Source organism: Papio anubis, chromosome 11, assembly GCF_008728515.1.
Source record: "Papio anubis isolate 15944 chromosome 11, Panubis1.0, whole genome shotgun sequence".
NCBI classification, from domain to species: Eukaryota; Metazoa; Chordata; class Mammalia; order Primates; family Cercopithecidae; genus Papio; species Papio anubis.
Genome location: NC_044986.1, coordinates 56,510,880 through 56,528,337, shown reverse-complemented (window position 1 = coordinate 56,528,337; position 17,458 = coordinate 56,510,880). Strand labels below are relative to the sequence as shown.

General features: G+C 38.5%; 1 protein-coding gene across 31 annotated transcripts in view; it reads left to right on the top strand.

Annotated features, from left to right (window-relative positions):
• ANK3 (ankyrin 3) overlaps positions 1-17,458 on the top strand; it is a 704,392-nt gene that overhangs the window by 379,996 nt on the left and 306,938 nt on the right. The window lies entirely within an intron of this gene.

The window sequence follows — 17,458 nt, the reverse complement described above, 5'->3', positions numbered from 1 at the left end:
GAGAGATGGTGCCTCTTATCTTCTGCCTCGCCTACTCAGCGGGGGGCAGTGGGCCAAAGGTCTTAATCACATCTAGCATCTTCATAACAGACAGTTCCCTCACACCAGAGTAGGCTCAGTTTCTGTTAACGAGCAAAATTAATGACAAAAGGAAGATTGTGTGGCAGGAAATCCTATAGGCAGTAAATAGTATGAGAATCCAAAGACCTGTGTTAGGCAGGGGTAATCAAGGAAAGTTTTACGAAGGGGCTTATAATTAAAATAACTAATGAAAAGATATTCTATTCCTGGCTTATTACAGTGCATATTATAAGAGTTATGGTGAACTCATGGACCAAAGAAATAGTAGATTTAAGATTCACAGTTCTTCCGGGTGCCGTGGCTCATGCCTGTAATCCCAGCACTTTGGCAGGCTGAGGCAGGTAGATCGCTTGAGCTCAGGAGTTTGAGACCAGCCTGGGCAACATGGTGAAATCCAGTCTCAAAAAACAACAACAAAAAAATTAGCTGGGTGTGATGGTGTGCCTTTAGCCCCAGCTATTTGGGGTCCGAGGTGGGAGGATGACTTGAGCTGGGGAGGTGGAGGATGCAGTAAGCCGAGACCATGCCTCTGTACTCCAGCCGAGGTGACAGAGTGAGACCCTGTCTCAAAAAAAAAGAAAAAGAAAAAATTCACACCTCCCATTTTTCATTTGTTTCTTCATGTTCTCTTTCTTTCTCTCTCTTTCTCCATCCCTTTTTGCCTCTTTTTTCCCTCCGTCTGCTAAGAGAGTCTAGTTCCATTTACTCATGCTAAACACAAGTATAATTGAACTGTGCTGTGTACATATACATAGCACAACATAGTGTTTACCATCCCTGAGTCTTACATTTTTAGTTTCTTAGTAGAAATAGAAAAGTGAATGGCTCAACACTTACATCTTCTACTTGCTAAGAATCCTACCCGCTGTTCTTTTGGGAATGAAAGTAAGGAGAGGAGAAACATGTGTTGGAAGAGTTGAAGGAGCAGTCCAAAGATGGTAGAGTCATTCTGAAGAACATCATAGGAATTTCTTACCTGTGTTCTCAGGGGCCATAATAATACCCATATATGCCAGACACCATAGTTGCCTTGGATCTGGTATCATACTTCCACAGCTACCAACTAACTTCAACTGCCGAGTGCTCCAGTGACTGAAATTAGATTATGCATTTGTCTAAATGAGAACTCTTACTTTAGCCAGTCCCATCGTGTGTTCAGGACTAGCATCTGTGTTTATGTGCGTTAGTGAATGAAGTCCAAAGACAAACCTTCAGCAAAGACTTGATTATCACAGGTGAGAAAGGGTATTTGTTTTGTTTTCCAATTTGCTATTTATTTGAGACGGAGTCTTGCTCTGTCACCCAGGCTGGATGGAGTACAGTGGCACGATCACAGCTTACTGCACCCTCCGCCTCCTGGGCTCAAGCAATTCTCGTGCCTCAGACTCCTGAGTAGCTGGACTTAGAAGCACCTGCCACCATGCCTAGCTAATTTTTGGTATTTTTAGAAGAGACAAGGTTTCACCATGTTGGCCAGGCTAGTCTCAAACTCCCGACCTCAGGTGTCTGCCTGCGTTGGCCTCCCAAAGAGCTGGGATTACAGGCGTGAGCCACCACGTGCCAGCCTTGCTATTTATTTTAATACAGAATTCAAAGGATCATGAGAATAAATTTCTATTGTGCACTTATACCTTTATAGTGATATTTTTTCCATTCTAAATGCATTTCTTGGTCTTTTTAATGCATTGTTATCTGAGCTACTTGTTTTATAATGCTTATTAGAAAGAAATGTTAAAAGTAACAGGGAGGTGTACCTTTACAGTCTGGGTTCTTGCTGAACTGTTCTCTGAGACCCCGATGGCCTAAGCAGTGATCCTCTGCCCATCTGTGGCTGCCCAGTCCCCATTACATTCCCTGTGACTTGTCTTGATTGTTTCAGAGTCTGAATTGTAGGTAGCTGCACTTTTACCTGATCCTGTCATACAGTTTCCCAATAAGGTTCAAAACAGAACTTAACACCTTTCCGTGGTCTGTGGTTTGTGTGTTTTAATAAAAGAAGCTGGACTAAAAAATGCAAATGAGTGGTCTTTTATTTTTCTTCTTCAAATAAGGAACTTCCCCAATGCTCCTGCCCTGGGATGGAGCAGTCTGTGATAGCACTGAAGTGAATAATTCCAGACTTGGCAGTTCTATGTCAAAGCAAGTCTCATAAACACAGCAGATGTACGTTCTGGGTGACTGCCATTAGCCTGCATCTGAGGGGTTATTGACTGGTTATGGGCAGATTTTGGGGTAGAGGATAGTGAAGGAAGGGGAACCAGGATTTTCTCTCTCGTTGTTTTATTTTCTGAGTGATTGCCCCAAAAGAAAAACTGTCCCAGTCTGAATCTCTAAATGGATCTTTTGTATTTAAATGTTTGTGGTCCTATTAACTATTGGGAGCAAAACTTTCTCAGTCTGAATCTCTAAACGGATCTTTTCTATTTAAATGTTTGTGGTCATAGTAACTACTGGAAGCACTGAATTGGAAGATTTTCACTGAACAGAAAGAAGTAAGCCTGGCCTTTGTCATTGTTTAAATTCCAATTGTTTCTTTAAAAAAAAAAAAAAAAAGAGGAACTATATGCCCTCTGAATGGTATTGTCTGGTTTTATAAAAGTCAACTTAGGAGATTTTTTATTTCTCTATGAAACCAATAAAGCAGTTTGAAGTAATTGGAGCTAAATTATTCTTCCTAGAACACAGCCAGGTCAGTGGCCCTGAGAAGTATCGAAGGGCACAGGGAACTCCATGGTGGGCAGCAGCAGCATCATTACCTTTGTACACCTGGTGAGCCAGGGGCCACAGAGACCCTGTGGAACCCAGCTCACCTTTCCTGGGATCTTTTTCCTTTTTGATGGCTGACCTAAAAACTGCTCACGCTGTGGTATTTCCCCTCTGCCTGTACCAGCAACCTTCAGTTGCTTTTGTCTTGGCAACAGTTACATTTGTAGATCTCCACAGCTGCTGCTTTTCCTTTAGAGATTAGAGCTGAGGTTTAAGAGACTCTCTTGGTTAGATTTTTGAATCTCTTTCCTGGGGAAATAGGATTGAGAGGATTGGCCTGAACAGGCTAAGGGACTGGCTTCATTACTATGAGACAAACTTGGAATAGCTTCTCTAAATTACTTCTTATCTGTCCTGTCTGCCCTCATTTGTAACATCCCAAGAGTTAGAAGACCCCATATTGTTTGAGCTTTTCGTGACCTGAAGTTTTTCAACCACATTTATTTAAAGCCATAGCTCTTTCCTCTGTTTGTTTAAGCTGTCTCATCCCTAATTCATTCCCTCCCGCACACCCCATCCACTGCTATATACAGTCGGTCTCCTTAAAGCCAAAACCTTTAGCTACCATTTTGCCTGATAATTAGCTAGCCTACATTTATTCGCTGTTGACTATGTATTCTACTATGCATATTATAGATATCTGCATACATTGTCTTATCTCCCCTCCTAGATTGTAAATTTCTTAAAATCAAGGACAAAGCATTACCTGTCTTTGCCTCTCCTTCGTGTAGTGCCTTGCACTTAGGAAGTGCTGAATAAATGAGGCCATCACTGTGATTATGACTCGACTTGAAATATATAAGAAATGGATATATTAGCTATTAGGTGTATATTCTCACCGTTGTATCCTATTCCATTCATTTCCAGGAAAATGCTTAGTAACTGGACAGGCCCTTACTTTATTGTCTTTCCCTGCTATTTTCTTGTCTTACTATTCCCTCTAAGTCTCCACTTCTAAAAAATATGACTTGTCCAGAGACCCATGTTGCTCTGAAGTTTCTTATTCTTCCATGAATATTTGTGCCTATTAGAAGGGAGAACAGAGGGTGGGAGTCTCTATTTCTACCCTCATTTCAACTTTTGTTCCAATGATTGCTACTATTTTTACATCCTCTCCTCTGTTTCTTTGTGCTTAGAAAGAATTAGGGTTCATGTGGGCTTTTTGCAGATAAATAGAGTTATTTGTAGCCAAAGAATTTGAGTTATTTTGAGTCTCTCTTTATGAGAAGCAATGATTACAAGTCAAGAGTAAGGATTAAGATTTTCATACATTTTAGAGTTTTTTGTGTTTTTTAAAAAATGTGATTCTAGATGCACTGAATAATTCATGGATTTGGTTACTAAGCAGTTATCTTCCTTAGCATCAAACGATTATCCTTAACTAATCTTTGCTTACTACTATTTTCATGAGAACTAAAATTCCTATTTCCTGCAGTTTTGAATTTCCTGCCAGAGCTATAACACATGAGGTTTTTGTATTCTTTCTCTAGTAGTTGATGAAATCCAGAATTCAAGCTGTCTGCATAGACATCTTGCAGAAAAAGTTCTTTTCTGATTTCTCTGGTTGAACTCATGAGATCACAAGTTGAATGAAAGGTTAAGTTCAAGTAGCAAATGAAAAGCAAAATGCAACACCAAACAGTTTGCACCAAAAATGTTCTACATTTTTCTCCTTCAAGCCGCTGTTGCTCAACTAAGTCGTGGCAGTACTGATGCTCTTCCCTCTCTGTGTTTCTCATGAGCCCATCTTGTTACTGCGCTTAGCCTTGGAGCAAGGTTTCTTCAAGTACAGTTCATGCTGGGGAGGCTGAAATGGCAGTAGAGAGCCTATAAATATGTATGAGAGATGTACACATTGCTTTAGCATCCCTTCTGTCTTTTTATATTATAGTCTAAGATATTTTAACGGATAATGGATATACCCCTTTCATTCAACGTACAATTATGGAGACCTTATCATGTGCATGTCACTTACTGTACCATACAATGTGGGCTTGTATGGTCTGGATGAGACCACTATCAATTGATTTCTTGTATGGCTTATGAAATCACATTTTCTTTTAAAGGTACCCCTTCTATAAAATAGAGATACAGTGTCTCATGAGTGTAAAAACCACTACTACCACACCACCACTGCTATTGTTAGCACCTCCCAAATACAGGGGCTTTACTCTATGCCAGACACTATAATGAACCTTTCAGCCCTCTGAAGTGGGTAATGTATTTGTATTTAGCAGTTGGGAAGCCTGAGGCTAATAGAAGTTAAATTACTTGTTTTGAGTCAAATATCTAATTTGTTTCAGCACTGAAGTTCAAACCTAAGTCGATCTTACCCCAAGTCTGTGTCCTTAGTCACTATCTGCTACTGTCTCCTGAAGGTTTTCAAATGCCAGTGCTTCCTGAGACAGCCAGTTAATCATTTTCTTGGCTAGTGATAGGGTTTTCTTTCATATGACAGATAAGACATAGACATGAATAATTAAAACCCTACACTCCAGGTTTCTGTGTCACCTAGACTCAGAATGGGCTGGCTGGGGTGTCAAAGATGTAAGACTCAAATATGAGTGTGTTTGGTATGAAATAACAGAAGCAAGATGGAGGAGCCTCATTTGGCCCTTTAAAGAATTTGTGATCCATCCTCATCCTATTGCTAATGAGGCTGGAGAGAATATAAGTCCCTAAATTAGTGTAGGAAACAAAGCCCACTTTCTGGCTGACACTTCCAGTACAAGGCAAGCAAACAAAGCAAAGCATGGTGGTGATGAGGGGTTGGGGGCCGGAGCTAAAAGTCCAAAGTCACACCTGAGACTCAGAGCCCATCTGATGTTCTCATGCTGAAAAGCTGCAGTCCAAATATAGCCACAAATTATTGAGAGCTTAAGGCAGTGGTTCTCAAAACTTGGTCTGTGGACCAACAGGATCAGCATCAGCTGAGAACTTGTTGGAAAGATAAATTCTCAGGGGGTGAGTTCCAGCCATCAGTGTCTTAACAAAGAAATTCTGATGCATAGTGAAGTGTTGCAACCATTGATTTAAGGTACACCTTTTTATATCATTACAAATAGGTCTAGTGATATAAGAAAAAGGTAACAGATTTATGATTGTATCAATTCACCTATTTGGAACTTAACTATTCATTCATTACCATTTATTGAGTGTCAGGTACTTTGTTAGATTTCAATTGATTTCATCCTTAAAACAACCCTGTAGGATATTTTTATCCTCATTTTCCAGATGAGGAAACAGAGGTTCAGAGGTGTTAGGTGACTTGTCCAACATCACACAGCAAATACTTGTCTTGGGATTTGACTCACATTTCTGGAAACATGCTCTGAAAATATCCAATCCCAAGGAAATACTTCATAGTCAAGCAGAAAGACAGATACACAAACAAAAATTGGAAAGCCCTACTATCTATATACTTTCATGGTGATGAAATTAACCTTTTCAGCATGCAGAGTTAATCAAGCTGATATTCCCTTGAAAATCTACATAAACTCTTCTAGACTAGGGGGTTATGGTAAAGAGATTAAATGTGCAGTCTTACTGTGTAGAGTTTATAATCATGGAATACTGTGTAAATTGTTATATTTGAAGTCCATGACATTTTTGAATACCTGCTAGTGTGCAAATCATTCAATAAACATGTATCTAGTATGTATGTACAGTACTGCATTAGGGAGTACTAATGCAGTGTATACATATTGCAGTACTGTACATACATACTAGATAGAAACTAAAAAATATAATGATAGATGGTCTCAAGTTGTTTAAAAGACTCTTATGTATGAAATCATTAGGAAACAATAAAAGATAGAATATCAGGGCTTAAACAACATGATGTAATAGTGGTTGAGTAAAGGGTGAGATCAGTGAGGCTCAGAACACCCATTCTCTGTAAATAATTCAAGCCACCAATGTTTTCCAGAAGAATAAGTCTGTGTGATTGATAAAATGAAGTTAGTTACTCTGGGCCTAGGGCAAAAGACATGAGGCATAGCTTACTCTGTGTATGTACTTTTGTGTATATATGTTTGCATATGTATTTCCAAAGTATGAGAGTTGGTTATGTATGTACATGTAAAACATCAATAGTAATTGCTGAATTGCCCCCCATCCCCTGCAAGTAGATAGTTCTCTAACAGTGTGTGATAACCTCTCTTTGTATTCCTTAACATGGGGTGTTTATTATTCCTTAACATGGGGCATTTATTATATTTTAATCTCTACTAATTTAGTTAAATATTTAGATAAATATTGTTTTTATCTGAATTTATTTAAAGATTTATACGTTTGAGTACTTTTTTGTATGCCTATTTCATTTTATGTCCTTTGCGTATAATTTGCATTAAAGGGTTTCCTTAATTGTTAAGAGTTCTTTGTACTGTATGGATAGCAGCCTTTGTTGTATAAATTGCATATATTTCTTTTGTTTGTTCTTTTTTTAACCTTACTTTTTTGTGTGCCATAGAGAGCTGTTACATATTCATGTACACAAAAGTATAAATTCTATGTTCCCTATGACTTTTGCATTTTTCTCCTACTTAGAATTTCCTGCTTCAAAGCAAAATTATCATCCATGTTTTCATCCAGTTGTTTTCTGGTTTTATTTTGTATACATGTATTTTTAAGAAATCTAAGTTTTCTTTGTTACAAGAGTGAGGAAGGAATTTAGCTTCATTGTTTTTTCTTCTAGTGGCCAACCACATGTTCTCGACCCAATCATATGAGTAATCTATCTTTTCCCTACTGATTTCAAATTCTACCTCTATTATATATTAAACTCCAAAATTTACTTGAGTGATTTAATTAGTTTTGAACTAGTTTTTAGACTTCCTGGCATCTTCCCCATACCAGTCTATGCTCCTAGAATCAATTGCTAGTTAATAAGGGACTACATTTGTCAAAACAGCTTCCTCTCAGCACTGCCTCCAGTGTAATTTGCAGAAAAGAAGTGAGATGCAAACAGTTTTAAGGAGTATTTTTATTAAGAATATAAGACTCATGATTTTTAATGAATATAATCTCCAAGAATGTAAGATCTGTGAGGACCTAGAGCAGTGCACAGAGAAGAGCAGGTTCCTAATAAATATGTGTTGGATGAATGAACTGGAACTTTAGTATTGTCATATCTGTTCTTTACTCTCTAAAAGGCTAACATAGTTCATCCAGATAAGAAAGTAATACACCTAAATGGATATAATTCAGCCATTTTGTGTTGGGTACTATATATTCAAAACCGTAAAACTTTCTAAGAATCTATCTGAAGAAAATGAATCAAAAAGGAAAGGGAAAATTACACTTATAAAAATTAGCCTTCCAGTACTCTTTATATTTGCAAAATGTTGGTAGCAGGTAATCTAAGTGACCAATAAGATGATTGACTGACAAAATAATTTAGAAACAAATATAAAAAGTAGGGATATGGCAGGCCAACTATTAAAACACACATACACACATGCACAAAATGGGAAAAACCTAGAATGAGCTACATGAAAAATGACAAGCTGTACTGGGAGGTAATACTTCAGACCCCACTTGCTTATTTTCAAAATGTTAATGCTAGTTTTTTGTTTTTACAGTAATAAAACAAATAGCACCATGAATCTAGTTTAATGCTCAGTTGAGGCACAGGTACATGTACAGCATCCTCAATTGGGCTTTGTTTCACAGTATTGGCTGCTGATTCAATATTTTGAGCTCTTTGCAGCAAGAAAGGAGCAAAACAAAAGGATATTTACTAGCAAATCCATGGACCTGGGTCTGTATTTGAAGACCCACCTATACAAATGTCAGAAGTTCTGTTAACCTTTTCAGAATGAACATGTCCCAAAATGATGCCTACTTTCCATTCTCTGTGTTCACACACAACACATTTCTTTAAATCTCTTTTGTCTTTCCAAGTTAACCCAATATTTCATTTGAATTTGCAGATCACATAGTGAATTCGATTGATGCACATATCTGTGGATTCTATTGTGGCTACAAAATAAGTGAAGTACCTTCCACTGATAGCCACTTTTTAAGCTCTGTTTTCAATGTTGTATATTTTAATGAAATCTTGCTCTTGGTAAAATATCATAGCCATATATTTTGTTCTAACGTTTTTTAAAAGAGTTTTGAAGTTGTGTACCTAGTGCCAATAACAAATATGAAAGACATATTTTCAAGAGGGTGGTGGCAACATTTTTAAGAGGAGTGTTCTTTATAATGGCCTGTGTGCATGGGAATACCTTGGGGATGCAGAATGCTTTTTTGTACCTCTTCGCTGTGTGTCTTTGTAGCGTTCCTCAAACAGAACTGTTGTCTGTGTTGCTCACATCTCCTGTGAAATCTAGGCACTCCCATCACATCTTTGGCATTGGGATAATCTGGTTTAGTAACTATATTATTGTTTTATTCTTCAGTTTTCTACAGCTATGAAAGTACCTTTTCAGACATTTGCCTTAGCGTCCAAGAAATGTGTAATGTGGAATTAAGAATTAATATGGAATATGAAATTAGGAATATTGACTAATGTGGAATATGTTTAAGCTATAGACATGATATTAGATGGCCTGAAATTAGTTCACAGGTGATTTTCCGTGCTCTCTTTTCATTTGTTACCTGCTGGATTTTGGATGTTGGAAGCAGTTGATTTAGGTGAAAATGGCAATGGCGGGCAGGCAGGGCCTGCTTTTATGAGCTGGTTTAGTACTAGGCTGTTATTAGATCTGTCTCTCCCTTTGCCCCTTCACATGTTCAAAAAGGATCAAGCATGCTAGAAAAATACAGGCCCAGGTCCATGGATGTGCAGAACTGGCACTTGCCGTAGCAAGGGTTCTCAAAATGTGGTCTCTGGATCAACTGCATCAGCATCACCTGGGGACCTGTTAGAACTACAGATTCTCCAGCCTCACATCAGCCAGACTGAACCAGGAATGCTGGGGTGGGCCCAACAGTGTTTCCACAAGCCCTGCAGGTGACTGTCATGTATGTTCAAGCTCAACACGACTCTTACGAGAACAGAAACTTCACCCACAACTATGTTCTCGCTGTCATCACCTCTCTTTATGACGGCTTAATACATAAAATCCAATTTCAAACTTTAGAGAAAGGTACCTCTAGATCTGTCTCCACTCTCACTCCTCAGAGGAGCCATTTCTGAACATTTCTGGTTTTAGATATATTGGTACTCCTTCCCAACTCTTAAATATTTTCTTTATTATCATCTCTGATAACCATTTATTGCAACCTGCTTTGAGAGATGAGGATTTAGCTTACTTATACTCCCCTTTCTTTCTCCTGGCTCCTCCCAATTGTTTATCACTTAGTTTTTTGAAATTTCAGTTCTTCCAGAGATTACGTTTATAACTTTAAATTCCTAAGTCTTTACTCTTTGAACTTAGAGAGTACTATGTAAAATAAATGGATATCCACTTCCCTATTCCTGCTTTTCTCCCTCCCTTCCTCTTTCAGATAAACCATTAATTTTTATTTTATTTGTTATGCTGAATGCAAAACCACTAACTTTAGATTGTTGACACTTTTATTTTACTGTGATAAATTATCTAATAATTTGTATATACATTGCTTCTGAAAATTGGAAATAGTGTTTGCAATAGGATGATTGCATAAATATTATTCATTGCAGAATAAAGGGATAGGACTGATCTTTGACTTAATACCTCACCCACGACTGCGTGTCCTCCTGTCCTTGATTGCTTGCCTGGGTTTGGTCTGCAGCCTTACATTGTATCATAAGAACATTTCCCAAAGTATTTTCTATAGGTTTTAAGGAAAAATATGGTAAAGTAAGTCTGGCAAACACTTGAGTAAACAAACACACGACTGTAGAACTCATCAAAGCCTTTAGTTTCTAATGAGAATTGTTAATCTTCAAGACAGGGATTGGTATATAGCATTTCTCAAATGTACTGGGTCATGGAACCCCTTTTTCACAAGTTATCTCAATGAATTCATCTTTTGTAGAAAATATTTGGGAAAATACTACCATATAGGATCTGTCGATTCTAGATCCAGATGACCTAATTTCTGCCTAGATTCTACATCCAGCTTATTACCTAACTTGTCTGGTTCAGTGCTCAGGCTTAGTGAGCCACTGCTCACTGAGATCCAAGCCCTGACTTCGACCCAAGAAAATACATTTTCTCTCAGCTACCATATTAGTTTCAAAGAGCTAATGTGTATGATCCATGATGCAATCAAGTACTGCCAATACCATTGCCTCAGTCAGAGTGTTCCTTCACTGATTGTCTTTTATCAGATCATATCATGGTGATTTGCATGTGTCCTAAATGCTTGAGTTCTCTTAAGTTTTCCTCCAAATTGCCCTAGAAGTAGTAACCTTAAGCAACCTACCCCTCTGAAGATATTTTCTTTCTGAAAAGCAGAGCCATCTAATAATAAAACAAATAGACTCATTTAATAAGAAAACCCCTGAAGTACATTTCCAGTTCTTAAAATTTTATGATTCAATATCTGAATTCTTATCTACTGAAATAAAAACTTTTTTTATTTTGGAAAGGACTTTTTTGGAATACTGCAGTGTAGGAGACATTTAATTTCAGTCTGATTCACACTTCTCAAGAATAAAACATACCATCCTGAGGACAAAGGTTTTGTCATATTGCAGCATATTGCAAAGTGGAGGCAAGCACATGAAGTGGGACACAGAGTAGATGCTTAATAAAAATATTTATTAACTTTTACCAAATGAAACTTTCCTACCTTTTCTCCTACAAATTTGGTTCCCTTCCAAACCTACTCCCTCTCATGAATGTGTAGGAAGCTGGTTTATATTTATCTTTCTGGAAGATATCTCTAGCTAAACCACCATTGAGATACTTCTTTTTTGTGTGAAGATGACAACCATCTACCCTAAAATATGATATTAAAACAACCTATGCCTCATATGAATTAACCCTGTCGTGGGCTACTTAAAAACCAATCTAAACACTTTTAACCTAAAATTAGGTTTCTTTTGGCTAAACTGTGTATTTTGCATAATCATTCATTCAGAAACCAATCACTGAGTGCCTACTCTGTTTAAAGCACTATGCCAAGCACAGAACAGAACACAAAAAGGAACCAGGCACGATCTCTTAAATGCCCACTCTTTAATTGGGAAAATTGGACATGCGCATAAGTGGATAAAGCACAAAGCAGAAGCCTATTCTCTGAATAAAAATAATATTCATATTTAAGTTAGTTTAGTGGGACCTCTGATAGTATCCACTCATATCAATTATGAACCCTAATTGGTAGCTCCTGGGAAGAATCTAGGGAAACATAAGGCCTGTTTTATGCCCTTGAAAAACTTAATCAGAAGACAAGGCATGAATGCAAAAAAAGAAGGTAATAATTGAAGAGGTAACCAACATAAGCCAAAAGACATATCAGCTCTTATAAAGTAGAGCATGACTAATCACCAGATGAACAGATTTGAGTTTCCAATACTCTCCCCACTGGCTTTGATTCATTTTTTATACTTTCTCAAGAAATCAGAATGTCCCAGATGCTTAGTAATAACAATGTAGAGTTGAGTAGCCCATGTCAAAACTGGAGAGAAAAGAAAGATCAGAATTCTTAGGAGCAGCATCACTGACTGAGGAAGTGGTCAGATGGCAGTGGCTTTGAGCAGACTCTAGAAGGGATAAGAGACAGACGACATAGAATGATAACTGTTCTGCACTGGAGTCAAATAATCCTGGGTTTGAGTCCCAGATCTAATACTTCGCTTGAAAACTTGAGCAAGATTTTTAATCTCCTTAAGCCTCTGTTTTCTTATCAGTAAAATGGTAATGATAATAGAATTCATAGAGTCATTGTCAGGATAAAGCAACATTTTGCATATGAAGTCTTTAGATCAGAGTTTGCACAGATTAAGTGCTTAGTTGATGCTGGCTGCTCAGTGTTGCTACTGTTTGTACTATTGCCTCTACAGTATCTTCTCTGATCTGTAGGAAAAGGTAATAATGGTACCTCTGGTCAGGCACAGTGGCTCATGCCTGTAATTCCAACACTTTGCGAGGCTGAGGCAGGAGGATTACTTGAAGCCAGGAGTTCGAGACCAGCATGACCAATATGGTGAAGCCCCATCTCTACTAAAAAATACAAAAATTACCCAGGTGTTTTGGCACATGTTTGCAATCCCAGCTACTCAGGAGACTGAGACATGAGAATCACTTAAACCCAGGAGGAAGAGATTGCAGTGAGCTGAGATTGCAACACTTGCTCTCCAGCCTGGGCAGCAGAGTGAGACTCTGCCTCAAAAAAAAAAAAAAAAGAAGAAGAAGGGAAGGAAGGAAGGAAGGAAGGGAGGGAGGGAGGGAGGGAGGGAGGGAAGGAAGAAAGAAAGAAAGAGAGAGAAAAAGAAAACATAGCTGGCCCTGGATGTGTACAACTTGTAGCCCCAGCTACTTAGGAAGCTGAAGCAAGAGGATTGCCTGAGCCCAGTAGTTCAAAGATGCAATGAGCTATAATCATGCCATTATAGTTCAGTACTCTGGATAATTCAATACTTTAACCAATACTTACACCAGTGGTTCCCAAACATCTGCATGCATCAGAATCACCTGGAAGGCTTGTTTAAAACACAGGTTACTGGGCCCTACCCTCAGAAGTTCTGCCTGGACAACATAGCACCCTAGCCTGGGCAACAGAACAAGATTCTGTCTCTAAAATAAAATTTTTAAAAGTACCTCTTCATACATAAAATTTTTTGTGAGAATTACATGAGAAAGTAGGCAGAAAGCTTAGCCAGGGCTGCAGCTTCCTATTGCATGACTTGTACACTGCGTATTTCAAGGGGGGCATCAATCTGCTCACTGTCATCATAGATACATGTAATCATCAGTACCTTTTCTTGAGGAAGTGACAATTATTTTCGAATTTGCAAAAAGTCATATTTGTTGGCAGAGAGCTGGGAAACAGCAAGCGTGTTGTAAATTCAAGCTAGTACTGTTACTACTGCTGTTCTTGCTGCTCCTGTAATTCCTAGTATTTTTACCTGCACTTCTACTCATGTTTTCTGTTCACCAAAAGCCTCAATCCTGCCCTGGGAGGACAAAGTTGTCTGGACAAAACAGAAGAGCTACTCTGGCTTTATTATTTCATTTAGTATTTTCACAAACAGTGTAGGATACATTTGTTTTGCATCTTATAGAGAAAGAAAATATTCTGCTCCTTATTGAAAAGCCTTAAGTGGCCTCAAGTGATAGACTGATAAACTTGGAATATAAGCTTAGCTTTGTGTATATTTTTCTGTTAACACACAGAGCCCGCTCAGATGAAGTGTCTGTCCTTGTTTTACATGACAGGGAGAACTGACTTAAAGGCCATGTGAGAGGATTATGGAGAAATAGGTATGTGCATGGGACACGAGGACATGTTTACAATTAAGTGAGACATGTACAGGTAGTATCATAAGGTATCCATCCTTTCCTAAGAGAAGAGTTACAGGATTCTAAGGTTTGCTGTTGTTTTATCTCTCTATTAATATTTTTATTTTATTCCACAATCCAGAAATATTTTTGGCCTCTGAGTAGATTGCATTTTCATTGCAATGTGGAGGATTAAACTCCCACAGATGTTAGTGGAAGCCATATAGCTATGCAGCAATTTCAAAATGTACCACTTAATGTCTGAACCTTTTAATCATGCTAGAATATTTTTTCTAGCAAATAAACAAAAATCTATTTTGGTACTAACAAAGAAAAGACACAAGCACACATTCTATTTCCCTCCACTCTTGGAGTATATACTAATTGTCTTTGGAAACCCACCAAACATCTGTGAAGCTCTCCCCAAGACTTCATGGCTTCCAGAACCAAATACGGCTCCCATTTATTTGGAGACAACCAAACAAACAAAACCTTCAGATAACTAAAATTTTTGTACATTAAACTTCTATGTGGGAAAAGATTCTAGGAAGTGTTTAAAAGGCACCCTGAAGTAGGGATTTATTGAGAAAAGCAGTATAACAATTTTATTAAAGGGGAGAACTTTCAGCCCAGTCTTCTCTACCTTATAAATCACCACAGGAGATGATGAAAATTGAGGTGGCAATAGTTCCCACAAGGGCTGGGGACACACAATGTCATACACGTCCTTGAATTTCCATTGCTCAATACATGTTGACATACCACGGGCGTGTCCTGGTGCTGTTGACCTTCTGCATTCTACTGAATTTGAGAAATGTCTGCTTATAGCCCATTTCTCTTAAAATATCAATTTTCTAAGTGTGGTTCCTAGGCCAGCAGCATCAGCATCATCTAAGAACTTGTTATAAATGCACATTCTTGAGCCCCAGTCCAGGTCTACTGAATCAGAACCTCTGAGGTGTGGGGCCCACTAACCTGTGTTTTAAATAAGTCCTTCAGGTGATTCTGATGCAACCGGGCATCAGATTCTCCAGGTGATTCTGATGCAACTGGTCTAAGTACTGGCCTAAGTATTGAGTTAGCCTGAGTACTGCTTTCTATGCCTGCTGGATGGGGGAAGGTTTATTCTAGCCTATTGCCCAATCTTTCCACTAGTTAACTGTTTGTACTTCAAGTCAGTCAGTGCTCTGTTTCACACTATACTGAACCTCAGAGTGCAGAGAAGTGGGAGCCAAGACTCGGGAAGAAATCAGAGATGGAAAGAGAAGCAGGAACACAGGTACATCATTCTCAGTAGAGGTAAGAGAGGTCAGGCATCCAGCTTTTTCCTCATAGTTCACAACAGTAATTCAAGCATATGTAAACAGTGGGACTGAGGTTAAAAAGTGGAGCTAGATGAAATGTCATATGGAAAATCAAATATAAAATCAGATAATGGGGTAAATCAAATGCTTCTTCATTGGTCAGTCATATACAAAATGCTTTTTCCTAATATGGTACTTCAATAATATATTTTTCTACTACAGCACTTGCCAGGATATGTGAGTCATAAGAATTACTTGTTAACCTATGTTTATAAATCTGTGAAGTCAGGGAATATCTTGCTTTCTTCATCTGTGGTATGTCTTAGCACCTACCTAACCTATATTAGGGGTCTTAATGGATAACTGTGGAATTGAATCAGGCACTTCTGGTTTGGGGCAAGCTGCACGCTTGCCAATTATGATATAAAAGAGACATCACTGAGAGTGAAGGGGAAACATACTAAGAAGACAAACTGGGGAAAAGCTCAAGAGATTGTGGGGTCAAAGAGGAGACATGGAATTTAATAGGGTATTCAGTAGGAGCCTGATCAGAGAAAATGCTGTGATTGAAAGTAGGAGTCTGGGATTGAAAAGAGAAAGGAAATGGTGGGAAAATGGGATATTTGGAGGAAAGCAGAGAGGGTCATGTATAAGGAGAAGAACTTAGATTATAGGGCTTGGCAAGAATGGAGGATTCAGAAAACAGAATGGAGCAAGACGGGGGCAGCAAAGAAAAGAATCCACAGAAGACATGGAACTACCTTGAGCAGTGGAAGAGGGGAGGATAAAAAGCATGGGGCCGGGGAATTAGTATTTTCTATTTTACTTGGTCATCTGGACTTAAGGACTTTAGAGTTCATTGTTACCTTATTGTTTCATAACCAAAGCAAAGTCTAACTCATAATTAAACCATCTGTCAGTGTCCCCACAACTGTCCAACTGTCTTCCCAGAGAGCCCCCACTACATAATTTGGTCTTGGCAACAGAAATTCTTTCTCTTCCACTGTTTTTTTTCAGAGGCTTTCTCTTGATGACAAGCCACTGAGCAGCAATTCCTTTCTTCAGTCTGAAAACCAAGAGGCCAGGCCAGCAGGTTCAGGGGTCAGTGCATCATTCAGGTGCCATCCCTTGTCTGCTGGACCGCACAGAGAATGTAGATGCACACAAAATGATCTGAGGGAGGAGTCCTTCTCTTTGTCTAAACATTGGGTACTTTTCTTACTGAATACACATTTTGTTCTGTGAAGGTGCTCTCAATCTTCAAAGGTGTCTGAGCTAGTCAAAAGCATCATCTGGCATCAGTAGATATGCTGGCTATTCATTTACAGTTGCCTTGCGCAAAATGCACATTTAACTTCTTTTTTTTAGTAAACCACTGATAGTTTTTTCTTAAAACATACATTCATTTTAGAAAATATAGATAAGCCAGCTAGCTAGCTAGCTCTCCAGATTCCACCATACCAGAAATATGCAACTACTATGACCATTTTGGCATTGTGCTTTTCTTTGTTTATATATGTGTTTGTGTCCTAGCAAAAGGAAATACATTCCTGCAGGAAAAACACATTGGAACAAGAGCATCCAGGGCTTACAGTTTACATTCTGTATTGTGAGTTATCAGTTACTATGATTTACTGAACTGAGGGGTACATCAGGAGAAAGTGAAATCTGGGTTTTCATCTCTTCCCTCTCACTTACATTTTAAACTTTTCTCCTTCTCAAGAGCTTTCACATTCTTCTGCGAATATGCTCAATTCTCTCCCAGCCTAATTAAGCCTTGGTTGCCCCCAGGACCTCCAATGCCTGCTTCTCCCCTTTTAACCTCACCTTTTGCAAGAGTACTCTAGTTGTGGTCTCCACTCCCCAACCTGCCCCAATGTGACTTTTGCCTGCTCCTTGACACCAGGTTCCCCTCCCCCAAAC